The following is a 15,815-nucleotide window of genomic DNA, read 5'->3' on the forward strand; positions in this document are numbered from 1 at the left end:
TTTGGACTTCCTGGCTGGAGTTCTCACAGCACACGGTATCCAACCACCCCACCAACCCTGCCCGCTTTCCCTTGTGAGGCTGGCGGCTCACGGCTGTTATCTTTCTTCCGTTCCAATACACTTTGAATCGAAGCACAATGTACAAACATGAAGTGCAGAAACGGCAGGGTTTTCACAGAAGTAGCACTTCCTGCAGCCGTGACCGGATGCAGGAACTGAAGTATCACCAGCAGCCCACAAGCTCCCCCGAATCCTGTGATCCCTCATCCTCACAACCTGCCGCAGCGGGGGCAATTGGTGGGAGAGAAGCGCTATTCACATCTAGCGAATTAAGCCCAGGGATGCTGCTGAACAGTCCTCAGTGCAAAGGACAGCCCCTCGCCCTCAATTCCCAGCGAGGAATGATCTGTCCCAGCAGCGTCAAGGCTGAGAAACTCTGATTTATACCTTGTCTTAGTTAAGGTCACTATTGCTGTGATGAAACATCATGACCAAAAGCTTAATGGGGAGAAGGGTTGATTCAGCTTCCACATCATGGTTTACCACCAAAGGAAGTCAGGACAGGAACTCAAGCAGGGCAGGAATCTGGAGGCAGGAGCTGATGCAGAGGCCATGGAGGGGTGCTGCTTACTGGCTTGCTCCCTGTGGCTTGCTCAGTCTGCTTCCTTACAGATCTGGTGTGGGTGTTTTGCTTTTACAGCGAGCAGCCAACTTTGATAAACAACTGAAAACGGGATTTGGTTGTGGGAGAGGGAAGTGTTTCCTTCAAAATGCCAATGGCAAGGAAGATGAAGAGGACTTTCCCGTCTTGGCAATTCTGCTCTCTGTGACTTGCTTCAGGGGACAAAGAGAGCAAGGGACAGGAAGGCAGGAGAGATCTGAGAGGCCTTCCTTCTGTCGGGACACTACCATGTCATACTTTTGAGTATCATGCTGTGAACCCCAACACCAGGTTACTGGGTCTTGTGCTCTTCTTGGCTGAAGAGTTCTAAGGTTTAGGCAAGGGGAGATAGTGAAAGACTGGGCGTTGAGCAATGACATGGTCCATGGTGCTTTGCCACACTGGACTGGTCCTGAAGGTAAGACTGACATCAGAGGGCCACTGTCCCTGAGGACCTGAAACAGGTATGGAAGGTGAGAGGACAGATCGAACAGAAAATCATAGCTGAAGCAGGCAGTTCTTAGGACCTGGGTGGAGGGTAAGAGAGTGACTCATCTAATGAATCATTGGATAGATACATGGACACATTATACTGTACATAAACATAATTATTCCAGGATCACTGACAAAATCTGCAATTTAATTTAGTAGAGGTCAAATGTCCTTTAATCCTTAAAGTATGACGCTAACTAGTCATTTATTCTTTTACTATGCTTGAATATAAAATATGAATGACTCACATCCTTGTTACGTTCTCCCCAGTGAGAATAATACAGAGAGGCTTGTTCCTGGATATGACAGACAGATGGAAGGGTCCCTTGCTGCTTGCTTATTTCAGAGAGGAATTTGCCTTCTGTTCTCAACATCCACACATAGCACTGAACAGAAAATTCAGCGTCAGCGTGGGACTCCTTGTCTTGGTTGTCAACTAGATGTGATTTAGAGTCACCTACGAGATATGCCTACCTCTGAGTGTGGCTGTGAGGGCATTGTCAGAGAGCGCTGACTGGAGAAGACCTAACCTGAATGTGAGCATCACACAGGCTCCGGTCTGGGGCTGAATCAAAAGGAAAACTGAGAAGCCAGCTGAACACCAGCATTCTCTTCTTCCTTCTCCTTGCCACTCATTCTTTTTGTTTGTTTTCAAGACAAGGGCTCACTATGAAGCCCTGATGTAATGGAAGCTTCTGTGTTCAGCCAGTAACTACCAAGTACCTGGCAGCTGCTTCCCAAATAATTGACTCAGAGGCTTAATATTAATTACAAACTGTTTGGTCTATGGCTCAGGCTTATTGCTAACTAGATTTTTTAAAATCTTACATTAACTCATTTCTACTAATCTATGTACTGCCACATGGCCATGGTGTTGGTCTGCTGGCATCTTGTTCCTTGGGCAGCTGAATGGTGTCTCCTCTGACTCTGCCCTTCTTTTCTCTATATCTCTGCTTGGATTTCCCACCTGGCTCTTATCCTGCTTTACCATAGGCCAAAGCAGCTTTATTTATTAACCAATGAGAGCAACACATATTCACAGATTACAGAAAGACCATCCCACAGCCTTTCTCCTTTTCTGTCTAATCAAAAAGGAAGGTTTTAACTTTTTTTTTTTTTTTTTTTTTGGTTTTTCGAGACAGGGTTTCTCTGTGTAGCTTTGCGCCTTTCCTGGAACTCGCTTTGGAGACCAGGCTGGCCTCGAACTCACAGAGATCCGCCTGGCTCTGCCTCCCGAGTGCTGGGATTAAAGGCGTGCGCCACCACCGCCCGGCGGAAGGTTTTAACTTTAACATAGTAAAATTACATATAACAAAACAGTTATCAATCAAAAATTACAGTTACAATATCTAGTCTATTTGTATTTGGCAAAATTAAAGAAAATATTCTATCATCTCTTCTTTTTTGTGAGTCTAAAGTTTTATATCTAATTTATCTTTTATCATGACTAAGGAAAACTATAATTATAACTCTCTAGTCTTCAACTCCATCAAAAGACTTCAGAAGGATATATTATTACCTGAGTACACAGGAAGTGCATTGTAAGCAACTTCCAAAATTCTAGAAATGACAAGAGACATCTGGCTGCCTGGACAGTCACCCAAAGTTCTTTTGTAATATTGGGGCATCCATCTTTAGCCTATAGGCCTAGAATCTCTGGCAGACTTTTAAGTGAAGCAGGAAATTTGAAGGACTGTCTCACCTATTGGCAAATTCATCAGTTGCTTTCTTCTGTGTCCTGCAGAATGTCTGGCAGCTTCTTCTGTGAAGCAGGAACCTGAAGGACCATCTCACCTTGTTCTGGCAAAGTTTAGTGGTCATCCTTCTATGGGTCTTGCATGTCTAGTTTATACAACATATTGTCAAGCAGTCCAGGCAAGAGCAGTTTCTTGCCCAAATGACTAGCCTTTTCTACACTGTAAGCAAATTTCATAACCAGTTTCTTCAATGCCCATCATCCTCTTTGAAGTAATTGGTGCTGCCAGGAGCAGACGTGTCTCACTGTCCAGAAAAGTCTAAGTTCTTAAGACATTTTAAATGCCATATTCTGTAGGTCTTTGAAGTGTTTGAAGATTATCGATCTAATTGAAATATATCTTTGGATGCTTAAAAACTTAATTAACATGACTATAAGTTCAATTATCATAGATGATTATTAATCTGTATTTCTTAATGATATATTACAACTTAAATGAGTTGTATAAACATAATATCTTAAACAAGAGTAGAAATATACATACAGTACAACAAAATTGGCCTTAAATTTGTATTAATAAACCACAATCCATATCAATGTAAAGTATTTTGAGATTAATAGTTGTTTTTTGAATTAAAGTAGATTTAATAATTTACCTTTTATTTCATCATTTCTATATCATATCCCCCTTTTTTCTTTAGAAAGAGATTGACTATGACCATTAACCATTTATAACCAACCCCCTTTAAATGAAAACAAATATTCATAAACAATATTTGGGAAATCTGGGTATAGTTTTCTATACTACGTCCTGCTGATTGGGGGCACTGGTGATCTTATGGGGATCCTGAGAAAATTTAGATTTATTACCAAGTCCTGATTGGGAGTATTTTGTGAGTCTGGATCATCTTAGCCAGCAAACTTGAAGCCCTTGTAGATGTTGAATCACCTGGGCTATTGCTCCCATTGGAGACCTTTTGGGAGTCTTGCTTAATCAAACCATATTAACCTAGAAGCAATCCACAGGTTCTCATCTTCTGTGGAAACAAAAGCAGAACCTCTTTTCCAAAGCAACATATCCTTAGACCCAAATTTCGAAGTCAAGATACCTTTAAAAATATATGTTGGTTTAATTTAGTAGCCCCCCCCCCACAATCAAAAGTCTCTCTGCAGTTAGCTTATTAACAGTCAAAAAAATTCAAAGAAAACACAATAAAATACATAATCCAGATTCTCTGTGTATTTTCCATCTTTATGTGGCTTATTATAATTTTTTTTACTATTCCATTTTTTTTGAAGGACCTCATTTTATTATCTTTAGATTATTCTTTTAATCTATGACTGTTCTATTCTTTTTCCTCTCTCTCTCTCAAGCCTACATAATATTTTTAAACACATTGTGACCCGTTTAGAGGTTTCTTTTTGTCTGAATCTGTCTTTATGGTGTATCTGTAATCCTTTTCTGATCACAGCTTTAAACTGCTGAGTGGGCATGGCTAGGATCAAAGTAATGGCTTCAGCTGTTGGCTCTGCCCCATCCAGCTTCCCAACATGGTGGAGGTACTCAGGAGAGTCACACTTAACCCCTATCCCCAATTCTGGGGTCCATGCTGCCACCAGGTATCATGCAGCCAGCCCACAAACCCCTTTTGTCTGTATGAGTAAAAGCTAAATCTGCCGTGCAGTGGGCTACACGGCTTGGAGACGCCTCTGTGTACCGTGGCAGGAACCTGCCATGCTGTGCACAAGCCCGAATGCCACAGTGTCTCTGTGCCACAGCCTGAATGAGAGACATAACTAGGAAGCTGTTTTTGGCTCCATTTATGTGTTCTAGAACCCCCCTTTTTAAAGCTTTCTCAGGTCTTATGTGGAAAGTCCTGCCCCGGGTTGGTTGGGTGGCTAGACGGCGTCTGCCCTGACTCTGCCCTTCTTCTCTCTGTATCTCTGCTTGGATTTCCCACCTGGCTCTTATCCTGCCTTACTATAGGCCAAAGTAGCTTCTTTATTAACCAATGGGAGCAACACATATTCACAGCATACAGAAAGACAATCCCACAGCACCCTGGCTGTTCTGGAACTCACTCTGTAGACCAAGCTGGCCTTGAACTCACAGAGATCCCCCTGACTCTGCCTCCTGCGTGCCGGGATTACAGGCGTGCACCACCACGCCTGGCTGCACTTCTTGGTCTTGCTGCCACATGCTCATGCTTCAACCATGAGAATTTACATTCTCACTTAAACCCCAGCCAAAAAATTCATTCCTGAAACAGACTGTATCAGGTATTTTGTCATAGTGAATAGAAAATAACTAACAGCATGATGAATGTTATCTTATTTCAGGGCACAAATAATAATCACTTTATATGAGGCTGTTAAATTGAAGAGGTGGGTGACTCAGCTCTGTCCTGGAAACCTGGGAGGTGAGACAAACCACCCACTTTGTTGGAAACACCCTTGGGATATCACAAAGCGACATGCCAATATATTGTGAGCCATAAGCAGATGCTTCCCTGAGCTCTCTGACCCATCTTAGGAAATTAGCAAAACTCAAGGAGAGGGTCATGGGAGCTCCAATTTATACAGGACTGGTTAGGAGCACAAACCAAACCTTGTGTTCACAACTAACCCCCGGAGTTAGAGCAGCCTTAAGAACCGAACCCAAGACATGCAGCATACAATATTATCACCAGGTCTGTAGTGTCAGAATCAGACTAGATTAGAGGTTATCCAGCTGGTGATTGCTTTAGAGTCTGGTGTCAACACTGAGTGGTTGCCTGATGTGGAGGGAAAAGAGCCCTGTGGGGTATCAGAGCGTTGTGTTAATTGATGGACCAGTGATGAGACAGAATAGGAAAAAAAAACCTTACTCCTGTGTTATTACCCATGGGGGTAACCAGGGAAATTGGCACAGATGCCCACCTATGCTGATGCATTACCACCAATCACACACTGGTGGTGCGGAGAGACCTCAGCTCTCAGGCCTGCTGTGAGGATGGAATCATGTGGGAGAGGAGATAGATGCCTTGGATCTGTGTGGCCAGGTCATTTTTTTGTTTGTTTGTTTGTCTGTAAACAGGTTCAGCAAGCTTTGAGACTAAGGGTCAGTAGGTTAAGCATTGATGACTGAGCCTCTGAGAGAAATTACTGAGACCAGTGTATGTGACCCCAGGCATTGACTAGAGGGCTCTGTGGTTGGCACCATTTTGAAAAAGCACTAAGTGCATTGGAAGGTCGCTGACGAGAACGAGTTCTGTAGGTATTGCTATTAGATTTAACTACACTGCAAACATTTGTCTAGAGTTTGACCATATCCAGAGTGGCTCCAAAGGTGGCCTCAGGGGGTGGCATCACCATCGGCTCATTGGCTGTGCGCTTCAGGGTCCCCATAGAGTTGTTAATAAATCAGACAGTTCACATGCCCAAGCACAGTCTCTGAGCACTTAAAAAGTACCCAGAAAGCCGGGCGGTGGTGGTGCACGCCTTTAATCCTAACACCAAGGAGGCAGAGGCAGGCAGATCTCTGTGAGTTTGAGGCCAGCCTGGTCTACACAGGGAGCTCCAGAACAGGCTCCAAAGCTACACAGAGAACCCCTGTCTTGTAAAACAAACAAACAAACAAAATCCAGAAAACATGTACTCCCCAACCCCAACCTTCTCTTTAGTAGAGGTGAGGGAGAGGAAAAATAATCAGACTGAAAAGAAATTGAGGAAGAAGAAAGCACAGAATTAGCACACCAGCTCTGAAGAGGCCCCAACTTCCCAGCCTGGGACACAGAAATAGCACACAAACTCTGAAGACGCCCCAACTTCCCAGCCTGGGACACTGGGTGACTGGTACCTCTTAGGACATTTTCTGATGCAAGTCACAGGATATTAAGCAACTGAACAGTTCCAGATGCACCCAGCTTTAGGACCAGCTTGGTCTAGGACCTAAGCCCTGTGAAGGGTCCAGGGCCCTGCCCTTGGCTCCTATTCTCTTTTGTGTGGACCTTACCCCTCCTCAACTCCATGTGCCCAGGGAGTGCCAGCAGCTCCACACTCTTCCTCTGGATTCTATTCACACAAGGGACTAGTCTCCCATTTTGTGTATTTTCACGTGTCATTTTCTCAAGGATCCTCCATAGTAGACTCTACCTTGCAGGTGGTAAAACTGAGGCACGTTAAACCACGAGCCCATGGTTTCACGATAGAATCAGAGCTGGGATTTAGGTCCAGGGAGTCTGCTTTTCAACCACTTCTGTGCTCTGAAATGCTTCTTCTGGAAGAAGAACACAGAGTCCATCTCTTTGGGGAGTAGTACACTGTAGGCACTGTGTTTGGTCCAGTCAGGCTGTGTTAGAGTTTTCTAGGGGAACAGAACTGATAGAATGTTGTGGAATATAAAGATGTGTTACATTTGGTTATGATGTGAGATATGACTTTAATTATAAAGATTGTTACAATTGTTTATGCTGCATTTGTTTAACAATGTAAAGGTGTGTTGCTTTGCCTGCCTAAGGCACCTGATTGGTCTAATAAAAAGCTGAACAGACAATAGCTAGGCAGTGGAGGGATAGGTAGGGTTCCAGCTCCAAGGAATTTAATGCCCTCTTCTGACCTCTGCATACACACACACACACACACACACACACGGCCAAATTTGTAAATTCTGTAATCCCAGTCCTTAGAACAAACAAACATATAAGGCAAGAAGAAATTTATAAGCATACCATTATCCTGAAAAGTTTCAAAATATCTTTCCAATGATTAGCTGGAACTAATCGTCAAAAAAGTCCTCAGACTAACAAAATAATATAGTTTGCTGGTCAAAGAGAAATCGCCATATGAGCAGAATAATATCGATGATTTAATACGGTACAGATAAGGACTTCTTATGTCTCCACAAATAAAGACAAAGACTGGTTTTTCTTTTTCACCAAGAAGAAAAAGTTGGCATGGCACTGTGGTTCTTGCCTATAAATGCAGTGTGCTGGAGACCCGGAAAGAAGATTGCCAGCTGGAGGCCAGCTTCAGCTACACAGTCAGTTCAACACTAGCCTCGGCTAATGCTGAGACCCCGTCTTAAAATATAAATAGATAGATAGATATTGTATTAAACTGTTCGTATTTCATATTTTGGTCTTCCTCACAGCTTTAACAATGAAAACAACAGATGCTTAGATCACAATTTGAAAAGTTATAGATTCATGATTTTCATAGTTAAGAGTTAAGGAACAAACTAAACTCATATAAATCACACATGACATGGAAACAAAAGGGCCCTCAGCATCCAGAGGAAGCCATACTTTGAGGAGCCCCGAGAACATCAAAAGTCTTCCTGATTCCAAAATAAAACCACTGACAGAGGCACTACGTCCCCACTTCAAACCTTAGAAAAACAGGACGTTGGCATTAACGTCAGTAAAACTTGGAATAAATGAGACAGAAATAATAGAAAGGGCTAGGAAAAATAGGAGAGATGGAAGACAGGCTTGAAGCAACTCTAAAAGCATGCTGCACAGACTCGGAGTTTAAAGAGGGAAATAAAGCAGAGAGAGAGTGAGAAGAAGAAAAAAAAAACAACTACAGTCATTTGGGAGAGTTAAAGAATCAAGACACTCACCAGGGACAGTTAGATGGCAATGGCTAAGAAAACCGAGAGGAAATACAGGCGTTCGTAGCAAAAGATGATTAGAATTGAGCCTAGAAGAGGGAAGAATCATGACTGGACCAGTCACTGCAGAGTAAAGAAAGGTGGTTGACAACAGGTTTGCAATGACCTCACCTCTAAGGTTTAGTTACCTTGAAAGAGCCAAAGCTGGAAGGTGAACTCACTGAAACCTGCTGCCCCATGGATGGGCAGCCTCAGCACCTGGGGTGCTACTTGGAAGTGAAGGTCCAGCTATTACAACTACGGAAGCCCTTTTAACTTATCAACTTCAAATGGATCAAAGCCCTTCATGTACGATCGGGAGCTATTAGAAGGAAGTTAGGGAGAACACAAGCTGTAGATACAAAGGGTTGTTCCTGAGTAGGACTCTAGTCACTCAGACACTAATGCCAACCGTTGACAAACAGAAGCCAGGCATGGCAGCACATGCCTTTGATTCCATCACTCTGGACACAGAAGCAGCCATATTTTTGTGAGTTTATGACTAGCCCGGCCTACATAGTGAGTTCAGGACAGCCAGGGCTACATAGAGAGATGTCTCTTGTATGTCTCAAAAGATAAAACAGCAATAACAAAAATTGACAATGAACAAACTTCTGTTCATCAAAGGAGATGATGACCAGGTAGAGAAAGAGCCCACAGAATGAGGAAGCCTTTGGTAGGCAGACATCCATCTGACAAGCCTGTGGAGGTCAGAGGACAGCTCTGTGGGGTCAGCTCTCTCTCTCTCTCTCTCTCTCTCTCTCTCTCTCTCTCTCTCTCTCTCTCTCTCTCCCCCTTGATGAGGCTCTGGGGACTGAACTCAGTAGTCACTTACCTGATGCGTGTGCTTATCTGCTGAGTTCTCTCTTTGACTCCTAACGTTATCTGTTGAAACCAATACTATTTTAATACAAAACTTAAACCAGCATAAAGTATAGATTAATAGCTTTTGTTTCTTGGCTGGCCTCAAAATTGTGGTGGCCCTTGAAGAGCCTGCCTGCCTCCATCTTAGACTTAAAAGCCATCTCATAGTAAAGACAAGCTAGGTTCATTCCTGTTTACAATTAAACCTCTATTTCTCAGGATTGGGCTGTGTCCCACCTGTAACCTTAACTACAAATGGTTCTGTACTGCCTGATCCAGGAATGGGAATCATGTCTTTGTTTCAAAAAGTTGTTTATAGCCATCCTATAACCCTACTTTTGTTTCAAAAGGTATTGTTGAGGAATATAGTTGAAGATGTGTAACATTAGTTTATGCTGTGGAATATTTGTTTAATGATGCAAAGATGTGTTGCATCTTTTATGTTGTATTTGTTTAATTCTGTGAAGCTGTGTTACTGTGCCTGTTCAAAACACCTGATTGGTCTAATAAAGAGCTGAATGACCAATAGCAAGGCAGGAGAAAGGATAGGCGGGGCTGGCAGGCAGAGAGAATACATAGGAGGAGAAGAGAGGAGAGAAGAGGGAGGAGCAAGAGAAAAGAAGGAGAGGAGGATGTCAGGGGCTAGCCACCCAGCCACAGATTAAGAAGGAAAGAAAGGTATTTAGAATAGAGAAAGGTTAAAGCCCAGAGGCAAAAGGTAAATGGGATAAGTTAAGAAAAGCTGGCTAGAAACAAGCCAAGCTAAGGCTGGCATTAATAAGTAAGAATAAGTCTCTGTGTATTTATTTGGGAGCTGGGTGGCAGGCCCCCAAAGAGTTAAAAAACAAACCCAACCAACTACATGTTATATGACTACCTGTGACTACCTTGTTATGACTATCTGTAGTTATGACCACCTTGTTATGACTACCTGGAGTTATGACCACCTTGTTATGCCCACCCTGCAACCATGTCTTTGTATCAGGAGGGACTAATTTGTTATGCTTATGTTCTAATCCTGTAACCCTGTCTGTTTTGCCCCCCAAAATCCCTCACTTGGAAACCCTCTACCCTGAGCTATAAAAAGTTGTCTTCCTCACATCCAGGGCTGACCTCTTGAACCCCACCTACGGGGGAGGCAATGCATGCACACAAATAAAGAAGTTGCTGTTTTCATTAACTTGGCCATGATGATTTGAGTCAGTGGTCTTTCTCTTCCCATCTTCGGGATCAACACCCTCCCTCCTCTGCTTCCTGAGGGCTGGTGTGTTACGTCTGTGCACCTTGCACCTGGCTCTGGGCTAATAGTTACTAATTACAACTGTAGCAGGTCTTTCATCGGACTTTCTTTGGGACCACGAGCTCCCCAGTAATGATGTGGAGACATTATTAATTGTAAAAGCTTGGCTTGTAGCTTTGACTTGCTCCCAACTAGCTCTAATCACTGAAATTGCCCTGTTTCTATTAATCTATATTCTGCCGTGTGGGTTTTTTCATTACCTCTCCTTCATCCTGTGTGTCCGACTCCCTCCGGGTCTCATTGGCGTCTCCCCTCGCCTACTTTCTAACCGTCTGAGTTCCTCTCACTGCCCGGGGTCCCGCCTAACTTCTCATGCCTAGCCATCGGCAATTCAGCTCTTTATTAAATCAACCAGAAGGTGCCTTAGGCAGAGACACATTTTTACAGTGTACAAAAGATTCTCCCACCACATACAACTCCAATCGTAAACTAATTCGCTTTATGGTTTGGTTTTGCTTTCTTGCATTGCTGAGACTCAAGCTCCCGGCCTGGAATACCTTATACAAGCACTCTACCCCCGAGCTCTGTCCCCTGCTCACATACGATTTCATTACCAACATCACCAATAAAATGTTGCCATCTTATAAGTGTCTTTATTCTATTGAAAGAATATAAAGTAACGAGCAAGCAAGGTTTATATGAGAACTGCAAGGGTGGTTTGGTATCAGAACCCCATTCCTGTGACCATCTCCTCAGTAAACTAAAGAGAAAATGCCAGTTGGACCCGGAGTAAATCTCGGTGGTAGAGTGCTTGCTTAGCGTGTACAAGGCCTTGGGGTTTGGTTCCTTAGCACTGCAAAGGTAAAATAATGATAATGATGATAATAATAATAACTATAAAATCAAATGAGGGACTGGAGAGATGGTTCGTTGGGTAATAATGCTTGTTTCACAAGCATGAGGATCTGAGTTCAGATCTCAGCACTCATGTAAAGAGTCGGGCACTCATGAGCAGTGCCATGGGAAGGGAAGAGAGAAGAGGATTTCTTTCTTTTTTTTTGTTTTTTTTGTTTTTTTGAGACAGGGTTTCTCTGTGTAGCTTTGCCGCCTTTCCTGGAACTCACTCTGTAGCCCAGGCTGGCCTCGAACTCACAGAGATCCTCCTGCCTCTGCCTCCCGAGTGCTGGGATTAAAGGCGTGCGCCACCGCCGCCCGGAAGGAAGAGGGTTTCCGAGGCTTCCTGGCCATCAGCCTTGCTCCAGCCTCAGTGAGAGATTCCGTCTCAGTGGAATAAAGTAGAGGGTGACAGAGAAGGACCCCCAAGGTCCCACTCTGGTTTCTGAGTGCATGCCTAGGCATGTGTACCTGCACACACACACATGTACATACAGCACATATATACTATACTACACACATATATACACACAAACACAAACTGAAATCAAATGAAAAATTGCTAAAATTCAGCAGCCATTCTTTAAAAGCCTTTTGAAAATTTGTTTATCAAGCCAGACGTGGTGGTGTACACCATTAGTCCCAGCACTCAAGAGGCAGAGGCATGTGGTTATCTATGAGTTCAAGGCCAACCTGGTCTACATATGGCGTTCTAGGGCAGTCAGAGTTGCATAATGGAGAAATCCTATCTCAAACAAATAAACAAACAAACAAACAAAAATTGTGTGTGGTGTGTGTGTGTGTGTGTGTGTGTGTGTGTGTGTGTGTGTGTGTGTCACTGTACACTGTCCATCTGAGGACAACTTGCAGGAAGTGGTTCTCTCCTCTCATCGTGTGGGTTATAAGGATTGAACTCAGATGGTCAGGCTAGGCAGTAAGTGCCTTTGCCAATGGAGCCATCCCAGTGACCCTCAATGGCCATTGTTTTTTAAGTGTTTTTATAAATTATTTTTAGTTATGTGTAAGTATGTGTGAGTATGCACACATAAGCTCAGGTGCCTGCAGAAGCCGGAGGCATAGGATCCTCTGGTACTGGAGTTATAAACAATGGCCACTCTTAATAAAACTTATAAGGAGTTATAGGAGGAAGTGATTTCAATAGGCAAAAGCCTACTTTCTCAGAACAATAATGGATATTATCTTAAATAGAGAAACAGGTAGCTGCATCCCAGTTTTAGTCAAGAATCAGATAATTGTGCTACCATTATAATCTAGTATTACTTAGAATATTTTGTGAATGAATTATAATGAAAACTTGAAGTTTAAAAAGCACAAAGATTAGGAAAATAGAAATATGTATCTTTTGATAGGGATATGTATTTAAGAAAATTCAAGATAATTCAGAAGGAAAATTAAATAGGCATATTGAGAGAGTGTGAACACTAGGTAAATATACAGAAAACAATAGTCTCTTCAACTTTAATCAGAACCAACTAAAAATAGGAATGGGATATATTATTGTATACAACCTTTGCCAAAAGAGTAAATTACGAGGAATAGTTGGACTGAGAAAGTAGGAAAACTCTTACCTTGTTAGGAGACAGCGCTGAAGGTCTGGAAAAGCCTTCTGTGTTTGAGGGTGGGAAATCCTACATTACATAAAAAAGGCCAGTCTCCCAAAACTGGGGTCATACAATTTTATGACAATGAAAAGAAGTTTTGTTTTTGGTTTTTTTTTCTACTTGGAGCTGATCAGAACGATCAAACAATTCACCAAGGGGAACAAATGCTCCACGTTGGCTCGGGTGACCATGAGAAACGGTGAGGGGAGGTTTTCTCTACTACACAGTCAGAACACGTAGGCAACAGCTATCAGTGCAGTGTGGACAGCCAGGGTGGAGCAAGACTGTGGACATGCGATACTTCAATCAGAGGGAAAGGGATGGCCCGGTGTGCTCTTATGAGGAGATAGCCTACAGAATGGGGGGAGCGGGAATCTTTGCCAGGTAGACTTCAGACAACGAACTGATACCTGGAATGTACAAAGGGCTACAAAAATTAAACACCAAAACTGAAACTGCCCATCAGGAAAAGGGCCAAGGAACTAAACAGTTTTCAGAAAAAGTACAGATGACCATAACATATTTTAAAATTTTTATTTAAATTTATTTAACTCTAGCCATCAGAAAAATGCAAATTAAAACTGCTTTGAGATTCTGTCTCTTCTCAGTCAGGATGTCTGTCAGTAAGACAAGTGACAAGGAAGGCTGGCAAGGATACAGAAAAGAGGCGTATTCACCGTTGCTGAGTGTAAACTGGTGCCGCCACTGTGGAAATCAGTGTAAAGCCTTCTCAAAAACCGAAAACAGTGCTGGGGCGAGACTCACTGGCTAACGCACTTGCTGCAGAAGCCTCATGGCCTAAATTTGATCGCTGCAACCATGTAAAGCTGCAAGGAAAGGACTCCACTATCCTAAAACCAAATGATGACGATGATGATGATGACGATGATGTAAGTTATACTGTCACTCGCTAAGCTATGAGAAAATGTTTTCATAGAAGACGTTGATAGGAACAGGAAGTGTGTCAGCCTTTTGGGTAAAGAATGTAATATTAAAACCAAGTTAGAGTTCATGAGATGCTTTAAAATGTCATGAAATAAATGTCACACATTTTCACTGAATACACGGGATTTCTTGGAAAAAGAAAAGCATCTATCTACATTGAATCAGAGACTCCTCTCTGTGAGATCAGTACTGTTCTACATGCTGGAGACAGAGCAGGGGTCTGGAGCTGCCTGCAGCCCTACCTTCAGGAAGTGAAAACATAGGTAGGACAGGTGTTTTTCTTTGGAAAGAAGCTAACGTCTTAGACACGGTTGGGGTGACAGACACTTGCCGCCTGCCCTGTGTAATAAAACACGGACACGAGTAATATGATTGTAATGGAGCTGAGATGGGACCGTCAAGTGCACAGCGGGCCTGGTGTGTCCCCAGAAGCCAGGGTGAAATGAGCAGGGAGTGAATTCAAGGCTTTGCTCCCAGGGGCCGGCAGAGCAAGACCATTAGACTAACCAAAGCATGCTTATAAGGGAACTGGTTTTAGCAGAAGACAAAGAGTTTCTGACATTTTATTTCCGTGACACTACTGGGCTGCCCAGGTGATAACATCCAGCTGGTTATGGGAAAAGGCTACCGAGAGTCCGGGGAGGCAGACGCCAGGGCTTTCTGTGGAGGAGAGAGTGAAGGTCGTGAAAGTGAGTGAGTCACTGAAGGGAGAGAATGAGAGTCCGGGGATTTAGGACACTGGTCCAGCAGTGGCATTCCTTACTGACCACGTGACCTTCTGGAAGCCATTTAATGGCTCTGGACCCCGTGTCCCCGGTTAACAGGCTGCCACGCCTGCTATTGCCACATGCAGTGTCTGCATTGGGACATACGCGGAGGTGTGGACAGCAGGCACTATGCAATGAAGGACTTTCATGAAGGAAGGAGCCCCTGAGAAATGAGCACTGGGGTTTTGGCCTGGCCTCTTCACCTTACCAACAGCCAAGTCATCACTTCTCATATCTCAGCCCTTCCCTGCCGCCCAGAGCCTGATGACGCAACACTCCTGCACAGGCCCTGCCATTCTAAGTTCACTGTTATGGAGCTAATTTGCACACACCCCTGTCTACTTGTCACTTGTCATGATATTTAATGTCTCCCGTATGCCTGTTGGATATCCCCTCTTCCTCATACAGACTGACTTTGGATAGCAGTTACTGGTGACCACACCTTCGACTGTTAATTGTTCTTTTTCCACCGTTGGATTATTGACAGTATTAGTGCTCCTGACAGTCGAAGTGAATTTGGTAGATGTGCCCTCAGTGTCTACTGTGCGCCCTCGGGAAGCAAGACGCAGCCCCTCGGCTCCCTGTTGAAAGTCGGTAGCTGGCACACGGCGTAGGCAAGTGGGAACGGGTGGCCAGTGGGGTACAGTGGAAGAGAAAGAGAAAGAAGCAAACTGCATTTGCAGACAGAGCTGTAGACAGAGACCTCTGACAAAGGGCAAGCAATGCCAGTGCTTCAGGAAGGGAAGGAAACAGAGTTTACCTGTATGCCACCAGTCACGGTTTAAATATAAATGGCAATGTTGATAAATAAAACGATTCTCCAGGGTTCTAAAGGAGGTAAATGTAAATATTTAAAACCCACCCTCTTTAGAAAACCCATCGTCTGTGTCCATCGCACTGAACTCTAATTAACCTGCTCATGGGACAAAGAGAAAAGGCCAGGAATCGTCCCAGCAGAGTAACCCGAACCCGGGAACCCCAACTTCCAAAAGCCATGGGGTG

The sequence above is a fragment of the Peromyscus californicus genome, unplaced genomic scaffold (assembly GCF_007827085.1).
Source record: "Peromyscus californicus insignis strain IS unplaced genomic scaffold, ASM782708v3 Scaffold_13__1_contigs__length_99412109, whole genome shotgun sequence".
Taxonomy (NCBI): domain Eukaryota; kingdom Metazoa; phylum Chordata; class Mammalia; order Rodentia; family Cricetidae; genus Peromyscus; species Peromyscus californicus.